The sequence below is a fragment of the Rousettus aegyptiacus genome, unplaced genomic scaffold (assembly GCF_014176215.1).
Source record: "Rousettus aegyptiacus isolate mRouAeg1 unplaced genomic scaffold, mRouAeg1.p scaffold_m13_p_7, whole genome shotgun sequence".
NCBI classification, from domain to species: Eukaryota; Metazoa; Chordata; class Mammalia; order Chiroptera; family Pteropodidae; genus Rousettus; species Rousettus aegyptiacus.
Window position 1 is genome coordinate 39,550,357 of NW_023416310.1, and position 12,089 is coordinate 39,562,445.

At 41.7% G+C, this 12,089-nt stretch overlaps 1 long non-coding RNA gene across 1 annotated transcript; it reads left to right on the top strand.

Moving 5' to 3' along the window:
- Positions 1-8,159: 8,159 nt before the first annotated feature.
- On the top strand, positions 8,160-11,760 carry LOC107519888. The gene is made up of 3 exons (XR_001599196.2): positions 8,160-8,288; positions 8,952-9,104; positions 10,570-11,760. It is a non-coding gene; the product is annotated as an uncharacterized LOC107519888 (long non-coding RNA).
- Positions 11,761-12,089: the final 329 nt, after the last annotated feature.

A 12,089-nucleotide genomic window follows, 5' to 3' on the forward strand; every position in this document is an offset into this window, starting at 1 on the left:
GCTGACTTTGGCATGGGCCCACATACTCCACAGGACCCTGCTGCTGCTACATGGCCCTCGGCCAATGTTCCGTAGCTCCAGGCATGAGATGTTGTACTTCCTCCCAGTCAAGTCCCCAAGACTTCACTTGCCCATCCCTATCCTGGAGGCAAGTTCAGTCAGTAACAAGAACTGAACATTCATCATTCACTTGGTAAATGGGATTTACCTTTATTTGCTCAAGCCATACCTGCCACAAATTCCAGAAGTTGCCACCTTTTTCTAATATCTCAGACTCTGATGAACAAGTCATATTTATTTTGTTCATGTTGCTCATCATTTCATATTGTACATACAAAATTATATGTGTTATGCACATGTGACCACACCTGAGTACCCACCCTGTGTTTAAGAAATAGAAACTTATCAGTACCTTTGAAGTCCCACATGGTCCCCCATCTCCAAAAGATCTACCTCCCAGAGGTAGATCAGGGGACCTCCGTCTTGAATCGCAGTGCACGGTTCCTTTGTTTTCCTTTACAATGTTATCATCTGTGTATGCATTCCTAGACAATATGCTACCTGCGTTTGCTTTTTAAAATTCCCATAAATGGGATCTACTGTGTTATTCTTTCGTGATCCTTTCTTTTCACTCAATATTATGTTTTTGAGATCCCGCCCTTCCGTGACGTGTGAGTTTATCTTTCAGTCAGCTCCCCTGCCCTACCTTCAGTCTTCATCTTTCCTGTAACCCTACTGGCCAAAGGGTCATGGGCTTTCAGTTTGTCTTTGTGCAACAGTCCCACTAGAGACAGCTTTTCTTTCTCATTATCCTCCTCTTGTCTCCTTTGCATCTTCCACTACGACCTCCTTCAAGTCAAAAGACACTTTCTCGCTGCACCTACCTACACACCTAGACCATAGAGTTTCTGGAGACAAATCCAAAGCCATGATGCTCATATGCAGGTGCTTTAATGATTGTGACTCTTTTACTTTTCTTAAATCTGGACCCTGGGGCAGAAATATTTTCTCTTCCTGATTTAGGAAAGTGAAGCATGTTGATTTTATTGCTATTGGACTAGGCAGGCGATGCTTTGCAAAGTTCACAGGAATTACCTGGGGGCTAGGGTGGAGGCTTGTGTTAATTTGGTAGATTTCAGGCCCCATTTCCCAGAGGTTCAGAACTAGAAGATTCTGGAATCTGTATGTTAGCAAACATGAGCTTTTCCTCCCAGCAATTCTGATGCAGGCTGTCTTTGGTCCTTCTTTTCACAAACATTGGACACTTGACCGGAAATGCTGTCAACCTCCAAGCATCTCTCTTAGACATTAAACGGCCTCTCCCCTGAGCTTTCAAGAGTGGGCCTGAGTAGAAATAAATCTTCTCTGAGGCTTAAAATTCTGGCAAGGATTGGCCCCTGAAAGGAATCAAAATTTTGCCGCCCTGAAGCTGCTTGTTGGGATATTGACTTTAAGTTGTTCATTAAGAAACAAGGATGTCGTTCTATAGTGTAGCAATTAGCACGTCTGCTTTACACTCAGAAGGTCATGGGTTCATGCTCCAGAGGAGCCACAGTCCATGGTCTATGGACATGCCACCCTGTACAAGCTTGATGTCTGATCTTGGAAGCTAAGCAGGGTCAGGCCTGGTTAGTACTTGCATGGGAGACCACCTAGGAATACCAGGTGCTGTAGGCATGATAGATAGATAGATAGATAGATAGATAGATAGATAGATAGATAGATAGATAGATAGAAAGAAAAAAGAGTCAGAAAGAACCTGTGGCCCTCCCCTCTTTCCTGCCCAAGATGCCCAAGAGAGTCAGACAGAAATCTGCTTCAGGAAAAGAATCTTAGAATGCTGCCTTAGTCTAATTTGAATTAAGTATGGTAAATAAGAGGTCATCAGGCAGGCACCTGTTAGCTCTATATTCCCTGTCCCACTGTTTCTGAGTCACCTAGCAAGAAATTTCCTGCCATATATGTTCTGCTCTTCCTTAACCATCTGTAAATCACCCACTCTCATTTCTGAAATCTAATACTCCCTCCCCTCTTTTCTACTCTGTCCAAAATGTCTTATCTACCCAACGTTGTCTTTGGAATTTCAATGCTTATGTGGATTTCCCACATGCATGCATTAAAACATTTGATTTTCTCCTGTTAATCTGTTTCTGTTAATTTAATTGATAGCCCAGCTAGAAAAATTTAGAAGGTGAGAGGAAAAGTATTATTATTTTAACCCCATATTCCCATAGAGAGAAAGGTTAGTCAGGCTCCAGATCTGGTACCTGTAACTTGCCCCCTCTGTCCAGTGTTGAGTTTCATGGAGATTGCTGCATTTTCACACAGAAAGCAAGAAGAAAAAGCTGATGCTTTCTGCAGATGCATGAAATGGTTCAGCCACCAGCCTGACACCAGTTGTCCACAGGCCTGGGTCACGACCCAGAAAGAAGTAGCAATAGCAACAGCAACAAGTGCAGGGGGCAGAGTCTAGCTCATTAGGCACCCCAGAGCCAGCCAGTGAAATGAAAAGTAAAGGCTTTGAGCCCAAGGCAGTATAGAGATCCTAGGTGTTACAGGGGCGAGCCCAGAACATCTGTTTGTCTTTGATTAATGGAGTTGGGGGAGAGTAAGCGGCATCACTCAGTTAATGAGCATGGCTCTATGTGGTACTGGGGCCTCAGTGGTGAACAAAAGTTACAGGGGACCCTGGCCTCACAGAGTTTGTCTGTATAAGTAAATAATTGTAGATATGTACAAACTGAAGTATTTGCTAGGTCGGCAGGGTCACGAAAAGGCAGGGGGAATGGATTTGACTGTAGTAGTCAAGGAATGCTTCACGGAGGAGGAGGCACACTGAGTTTTAAAGGATGAGTGGGAATCAAAGTCAGGAGAGGGCACTGCAGGCAAAGGAAACTGTCAAGGCCAAAGACCTGAGATGAGTTCTGCAGGCTTGCAATGTTGTTTTGACTCTGCAATAATTCAGGAAAGTGCTTAGCTCAGAGTATGGCGCTGTGTGAGCCCTTTGGAAAGCTGCAGGGAGTTCTGTAGGGCTTGGGCCCCATGGGAGAGGCCTCAGGTGGACCTGGGGAAAGGAAGGCAGGCGCCCATGAACCAGGTCTTGAACCAGTGCAGCCATCTCTTTGGGCAGTGGCAAGCCAGGGGAGGGCTTAGTAGGGTGTATCCTGGCCTTGCATCTTAGGAATATCATCTAGGAGCTGCGTGGAAGGGCAGGGGCAGTGCTGGAATCAGAGTACCAGTTAGGAGCCTGTCAGAAGAATGACCTTAAAATTATGATTGAGAAGTCAGATAAAGCTGAGGGAGACACCAGGGTTCGATCGGGCATCATTTCAATGTCTCTGAGGGTGTGTGATCGTGAAAGCCTGGAGAGACATAAGGATGAGATTCAAAGTTATTTAGAGATAGAAGAAAAAAGCATGTACATTACCTAAAGAGCCAGAGAAATGCAAAGTCCGCTGGCTGTACTTTGACTTGAAATCTTAAGCAGCAATATGACATACCTCTAAGGAAGGTGGGCCACCTTCCTTACTTACAATGACCCTGTAGTGGAGGATAAATCAGGGTTGAGGTATCCTTTCAGAATTACTCACAAGAATCTAGTCAGAGCCTGGTCCAAAGATGTCTGAGAAGCAATTTTTTTCCCCTAAGTAAAGTGTTTTCCAATTTCTGTGGTAAGATAAACCCAGGGCTCTTATAATCATGCAGATCACCTGCTCTTTTCCCTGGAAATGCAGATTCAGTGGATCTGGGTGGCTGTCTGGGAATCTGTATATTTAACAAATGCCCCAAGTGGTTCTTATTTTCTGGGAAGTCTGGAAACCCCCATACTCTGAGAAACTTTGTTAGGCCTAGGGAGATTTAGAACTAAGTATAGAAATGGTTTTAAAATAAACCTATAGCGTTGATTCTTTTGTTCTAAGAATACCCTATGCATATTTGGCATTTTAACTGCTTATAATGTTGAAGAGAATTTGATCTATTAGAGGAAAAGTGAGACATAATTCGAATTTAAAAGTGTAATTGAGTAACTGAGTTAGACTTGTGATTTTAAGTTGAAAGTTTAATAAATTTATGTATGATGTTGGAAGAGTTAGGAGAACTTAAATGTTACTATATTTATTGGTTTAGCTTATTAAATTTATGTTTTTTAAGTTCTTGGCAAGATTTTGTTTAAGATAATTGAGGAATTTAAAAAAAAAAATTGGGCCTTTTGAGCTATGCTTCTCTTGCTCGGCCTGCTTCCACGTCTAGAAGTGTACTTTACCTTCTGATAAAACTTTTTCTTTTCTACTGTAAAAAAAATAAAATAAAGTAAATTTAAAAAATAAAACAATAAAAAATAAATTGCATATATTAAATTTATAAAAGTAGTGTTAAGTGTGTGAATGTATCTAATTAATTAAACTTATAGTGGGGCCAATTATTAATCAAATAAATATTAACCAAGTACATCCTTAAAGACATTTACTATAGTCTTATTTGCTAAAGTTACAAATAGAGAAAAATACTTTAAGAACATAAAAACTAAAGGAAGTTATAAATATTAACCAAAGACACCTTTAAAGATGTTCACTGTAATTTTGTTTGTTAAAATTATAATTAGGGAAAAAATATTTTTAAGAACTTAAAAGCTAAAGGAAGGTTTTCACAGATAAATGCATAAACAAAATGTGGTATATACATACAATGGAATATTATTTAGCCTAAAAAGGAAGGAAATTCTGACACATGATGTCCTCAGGGATGAACCCTGAGGACATTATGCTAAGTGAAATTAGCCAGTAACAGAGGGACAAAAACTGTGTGATTCCACTTATAAAAGGTACATATCGCAGTCAAACTCAGAGACAGAAAGCAGGAGGGTGTTTGCCAGGAATGGAGGGAATTGCTGTGTAATGGGTACAGAGTTTTAGTTTGCAAGGTGAACAGTGTTCTGTGGATGGATGTGGTGATGACTGCATAATGTTATAATGTGCTTCATGCCATTGAATGAACAACAATACGCTGCTTAAAATGGATAAGCACTTTTATGTTCCTGTGGGAAATATATATACCCCCTAAAAGTGCTCAGCCCTTAGCCTTTAAAAGCTCTACTTGCTGCAAATATTGCCTAATACAGTATCTCAAAATGATAATTATCTGTGATACAGTCAACAAATTTATGCTATATGCTGTTAATAATTCTTTATATTAACTTGTGTTCAAAAAAGCTAAAGGAAGGTTTTTGAATTGATAATGCTAAAAAGTCATATTGACTTTTAAAAACAAAAATATTTTTTGAATAATATTTTTATGCAGAACCTCCCCTCCCCTGAAGGGTTCCCCCAAATTACATTGAATGTGCAATATTATCATAGGTAAGTGAGGTTCTAGGGCTTTAAATAAGTCAATGGTAGAATGGATGGAGAGGACAGAGGTGTGTATAGCAGATGTTGTCCAAAGTAGAATGGTTGTGGAAAGCCAGGAAGAGAGGCCCAGGAGTCCAGGGCGGTTCTTGGCGTTAGGCTAGGGTGCCAGGGTGGATGGTGGCATTGTTCATGGAAGAAGGAGCAGACGTGTGGGGAAGGGGCTTTATGTGTCCAGATGGGAACTGAGCATTCAGCAGCTGGTCTGACGCTCAGACATGGTGCTCAGGGACCTCATAGTGTAGGAAACAATTTGAGATCATCTGGGCATGGATGGCGGTAGAAGTTCTGGGTTACCGCAGAGATCACCCTGAGAGAAGTGTGAAGGGAGGAACGACCTTGACCAAGGATATAACTGAGGAAAGCTAACATTTCCAGGGTAGTGGAGCCTGAGCTGGCAAGACTCACTGGGATGGTATAATTTCAGAGCCTCAGAATTCCTCTGTGTCCCCAATCCCGTTCCTCTCCCCACCTCCACCCCGCCCCCATCTCCTCCAGGACTTTGCCATGCCTGGAATTCTTCAACACAGAAAGAATACGGCTATAAGGCTTAGCTGTCCCAATCAGAGGCCAAGGGATTATGGGAGAGAGGTGACATAAGGACTGAAATCATGCAAAGGTGCAAATGACTGATGCCAGTTGGTTTCCTGCAAGCAGGTTCCTGTGGGAGAACAAGGTACATGAGATGTCTCAAAGGGGAGGACAGATGAGGGGGCACTGGGCAGGGAAGAAGGGTACAGAAAAGAGAGGCTGGGGGCACAAGTGGCTCTCTGGTTAAGTAATTTTCCACATCATCTTGTTTTCACTCTGGGGGAAATCCCCAGCCTTAGCCCTGCCCTGGTTTGGGTGGCAAAATTCCTAAGAAATAAGTGAGAAGGCATCTATAGGCTTCTCTCTTTTGTGAGCTTAACAAAGGTTCTAATTGAATAGGAATTCCACTGCCACCTGCATTATTGCCAGACCTCTGACCTGGTTGCTAAGCTGTTTTGGAGAAGGACCATAGCCACTTAGATGGTACGAAGGACCATTCATCCCACACTCCTCATCTCCTCACAGTTCAGATGGAAACAATTTCATGCTGTAACAGACATCGGTAATTGTGGCAGTGCTGGTTCCCCTCAACATTCACCTTCAGTTGACGAAATGATGCTTCCTCAAACTAGTATTTCTCCTGTAAAGAGATCTGGCATAACTTTTGTGCCTCAGTTTTCTCTTCTATAAAATGAAAATAATAATAGTGCTTACCTCATGAGATTGTTATGAAGATTAAATGAGTGAATATGGAGAGTTTAGAACAGTGCATGCCATTTAATACAAGCTATAAAGTGTTAGTGGTTCTAAGACATTGCTTATAGGGCTATAAATCGTCAGGTCTCTTCTGGACAACAGAGTAACAGACATCTCAAGTGCCTAAACAAATAGCTCTCAGACCCCATATCCCACTTCTAGAAATCCCAGAAAGTTATAACTTGGAAAACTCATACACCAATATATCACAGGATTATTATAATAAAAGTTAGAAATATGAGTGTTGAACAAGATCAAATAAATGATGGCATCCTCTGCTTGACCGACTGACTCCTTTACGGCTGCTAAAAGACTTTAGCAATAGAACTCTTTAAAAATCTATGAACCTGTGTGCATGGGACATTACACAATGCTAGATACTCCATGTAAAAAATAGAGTGCACTCAATGTAGTGCGTGAGCTTTTGGTTTTCCTTTTTCTTTCAAAACTAAAGAGGAGGAGATCTTGCAACAGATGCTACAGACAGCCAAATAAAACCAAAAATGGAGACAGAAGACAATAGGGGTTTTTTGGTTTTTTTTTTAACATTTTTTCAGGAAGGCGTGGCTTTAATGATTGACAAGTAGGTGTCACTTAGTTCTTTCTTGGAATTGGTTGCCATTAACTTTTGTTCTTGAAGAAAGTTTGCTCAGGAAAAGATACTCCTGTTAGGGGTAAGCAACCAATGGCTCTCTGCCCAATGCTGTGGTGCCATGGGAATTTTTTTTGGCAACACTCCCTTGTGTTCTCAGGCTGAAGGCAGCCTCCATAATTGGTTGCTAGGAATGTATTCAGCCTTGACCAGCTGAAATCAAGAGCAAAGGTGGTCTCATACAATCTCTACTTTTACTTACAAATCTTAGGGGGAAAAGGACTACTATTCACCCCAAAATGGTGAAGGCAGGCTAACTGGAACAGAAAACTATGTGTTTGAAAGTCTTAGTTGTTTTATTCAAGATGTGTTAATGCGTGGTTATTCTATTTATTGGAGAAAAGCTGATCGTTTCTATTATAGTCCAAGTATCTAAAAAAAAGGGGGAAAAATCCCATCGTGTTAAAACTAGAGTGTCAAACAAGACCTTGACACAACTTTCCTGCTTAGTAAACAGCAGAACAACCTGATAAAACACAATAAACTGTGACCAGAGCCACTAACATCACTAATGTCCTAGAAAGAATGTGATTAAAAACCACCTTCTTGGGCTAAATTTTCATGTGAGAGAAATTTTTAAATGTACACAAACCCAGACTTATTACTTGATGGAAAAGACTTGAATTTAAACAAATGAAATTCATGAATTCAACAGTCTACAAAATAGTTTTATAACTATATATATAGATAAATCAGTTTTATTGTCTAGTCTTAGACTCCTCAAAAATATCTTAACATTTCCCTACGAAGAGGTATTTAGATTTTGTTTTCTTTTCCTCTCATCTAAAACATCCCAGAAGAGATGCTGTGAAGTCACATACATTTTCTGGCTACACTTAAGGTCTCAAGTGGTGAGCCTGATTCCCTGTCTTACCAGCTAAGGACCCTCATCAAAGATGCTTTGGGAACCTGTGAGGTGGAAAAGAGATGCCCTTTCTTTGAAGGTATGGATGGGTCTCTTAGCTGCTGCTTAGAAGATTAGGCATGATTCAACCAAGATCAAGTAAACTAGGAAAAGTCTCCCTGTGCTGGTCCATGTCATTTCTTGTGGATAGCAGGCTCCTTCTCATTCTTCATCATGGAAAAGTTATACTTGTCCTCCAGTCCATGGAAGGATTTGGCTATTAATTCATCCATTTATGTTACATTTTATTGCACTTCCACTATGGGTTAGGCATTGTCCTGGGTACTGAGGATTCAATGGTGAACTTAGAAAACTAATCCTTTTCCTGTGTACTTTACAGTCTAACCAGGAGACAAAGAAGAAAACTACAGAGCAGATTAGTTGATAGTTAATATATACTAGAGAGAAAAATCAGGGAAAGGGGATGGAAGAGAGTGGTTATTATAGTCTTTAAGAGGTAGTGAGGGAAGGCCTTGTTGAGAAGATAAGGGAGAGAGCCATACAGGCAGCCATCAGGGAAAGAGGCTTCCAGATACTGTTGAGGCCCTGAGGCAGGATTGTGCCTGATGCACAAGGAATAGCATGGAGGCCAGCAAGAGGGGGAAAGGCAGAGAATGAGCCTTTGGAATAGCCTAGAAGATAGTATGGCAGAAGGGACCAAACAATGAGACTCAGCAGAACAGTCTATTTCTTCTCTTTTTAGATGTGAATGAATGTGAAATTGGCCTGCGGCTTTGTGGTGATGGGGCAGAACGTGTCAACAGAGTCGGCTCTTACTCATGTCACTGCCAACAGGAGTATGAAGACTGTGTCCCCGTGCAGCGTGGCATGCTGTGAGTGTGGGCTCCTCACACAGGTATTGGCTGCACAGATGCTCTCCTGCTTGGTATGCTTATGAGTCTCTGGGATCTCCTATGATACCCGAATGCCCTCAGGTCAGGACTGAGCTCTCATTCTGATGTCTCTGGCTGCAAATACCAAAGAAAACATTCTCTTACAGATACAAAGTCCAGGAACCATTCTAGAATTTAGAATGTGATATAAAACCATTTACCATGAGAATCTTCATTGTGCTGATTTTTCTTTTGCAAACTTTAGCTTTGGAGTACTTCCACGAGGATGCTATTCCTGATTCTGATCAAAGTAGATGTGCATAGGAATTAACTTGAACATCCGGTGGTTTCCCTAAGCCTCCATTTGTTGTGTCCTTACTTTTAGAAATTTTTGTACCAAAGACGACAGGGCAGGAACTTGCACTGGGAAATTGAGTGAGCTCCTTCTGATGTCCAGGTAGGGCAACCGGTAATGAATTGGCCAATGTCCTTCACCTTTTTAATGAGTTACTGCTCATGATGGTAATTTATTCAGTACGGCTACCTGGGAAATAATGTAAAGTGCCTGGTGCTTCCACAGGCAGATCAATGAACACAATTGCTATTTCCGTCTTGCTAACTTGCTGTTTGATCTTGGTCCTTACGTCTCAATATCCCTATGAAACAAAGGGCTTGACTAGATGTCAAAGGGTCTCTCTGGGGCCTCTTTTATAAGGGCGCTAATCCCATTCATGAGGGCTCCACCGTCATGACCTAATCACCTCCCAAAGGCCCCACATCCTAAACCATCATATTGGGGGTTTATTTTTCAACATTTGAATTTGGAAAAGGAACAAACACTCAGTCCGTTGCAAGCGGTGACAAGAGTTAAGATGAAATAAGGTTTGTGAGGCAGCCATCTTGAAGTTTTAGAAATCTGGCATCTGTGGATTTTGCTCTAACGATAGTTTCTAGATGGTATGCAAACTAGTTCTAGTTCCCTGAATCTACAGTAAGTTACATGATGATAGAATACATTCTGGAATACAACTGGCCTTTGTGCTTCCCTGGGTATGTGGTCTCAAACTTAGTTTCTGTCTTTTAAAATATAGACAAAGAATTTCTGATATGCCTGCAATGGGAAACTTTTAGTCATTAACTCATAGGCAATTTAGGTTCTGCATCACCAAGGGATGTTGGGCATTTTCCAAAGTGGATTCTGAATGTGTGCATAGGGTTCTTGAGGGAGCATATGGCAAAAGTTGGTGACAAGGCATTGTGTTACCAGATTCATTTTGTTCTAAGTCTGGCTTTGGCTTTTGATAAAATATTAGCAGTTAGTTCATTTGTTTATTCTCTCAAAAAGGTACCTACTTTGTCCCAGGCAACATGCTATAGACCAGGGGTATAAGGGTATAAATCTCTGAAGGTGCTTTTTAGAGCCCATTAGGTAATGGAACAAGCCTATCATTTGGTTCTCTTTTTAAAAAATGTTCCCTTGTATTTCAGGAGTTGGGTTATCCTTCAACTACCCGGACCTGCTGGTTGGAGTTGCCGTGTTCACCGCAGTCTTGCTCACGTTGGCTATTGGCCTCATGTGGCTTGTAATGAGAACTTACATTAAAAAGGTGAATTCTCGGGGTCAGAACGTGGCATCACCCAAGTCCCTGCCTATAGCACCTGTTTTTGACCTGAAGAATGTTTGCAAAACCCTCCCTTTAACCCCTACCAGCCTAAGCTACATGCCAGGATTCCAGATGGCGCTCAAGGCCAGAAGATTCTTCAGAGCAGGGAACTGCAGGTGTGGGCGGTGTAATCAGAGAGACTCTGAGGATAGATAGCTGCTGTCTCTACAAAGGAGGGTGGGAGAGAGAGATCACCTTGTCCTGGAGGTAAAAAACTCACTGGCGAAGAACTAGCTGGATTCTGATCCTGTTTGTCACCCTGTTCTCTATGATTCCAACTCTTTTGTGGTTCTTACTTTCTCTGGGGAGACAGCCTGTGTGCTTTGGGTCCTGCATCAAGACTTGGACTATAATCCCAGCACAGGGCAGAGGGAGACCTCTGGTGACTCAGACATTTCAGGTGATGAGTGTGGTCCATGGAGGTGCCCAGGGAAGCAGGAAGCACCTGGTACCAACTTATAAAGCTGAATGAGTTAAGTGATGGACAGACCAACAAGTTGGTAACATGGTCTATAAATCTCACTTGACCTCAGCACTTTCCTCCTTTTAGGGGAGAGGAAACACCCCTTAAACGTAGGGGGTGAGAAACTCTTGTTCTTGATTCTTTTTTCTTTATCCTCGGTTCTATTTTATTGGGTTACGAATTTGTGTTTTGAGAGATTCTGTCTTCTGTCCTTATTTTGTTTTGGTTACAGTATATACCAAGCGTGATGTTAGAGCCTAACCCTAAATAAAAGAAACCCCTTGGTATATTAAAACAGCAAAACTCTGTGGGTAGACTTCTTTAAGTCTATCACTAATGTTCGACTCTCTATCTTTTAAAAATCAGGCATTTACCATTCCTCTGCTCTTTGCCTACATTTGGCATTTTGCGGAGGAGACATATCGCAGAGCATGCAAGAAGTCTTAATATGGTCCTAGCCCTCACTATGCTTTTTTAATTATATTGTGCTAAATGGTTGAGAGAATGAAGACACAATTAGGGGATAGGTACTTATGTTCTATGAAGGCAATAGTGGGAGAAATTTATTTATTAGATGGAGAAGGAAAACTTAGAGGCAGGCAGGCTGAGCCCTGAGTTTCTAGAAGCAGGAACACTCTGTCCACAGTGCAAACATGGGCCTGGTCTGTAGAAAGAATTCATCTACTTGAAATAAAGCTGCAGGATAAGGAGTGTGTTCGAGCTGGCATCAGATTCTTTGGGGATACAGGGCTCCACAGCAGCTCTGACTGTGCATCAGCAGCTTCCTGCCCTGGCTCCCACTTCCTAACCTTTCTCAAGAGCAGGCTTGTAAGCTGAATGGAACTGGAGAAGAGCTGAGGTGAGGGATGAGGTGCAGAACC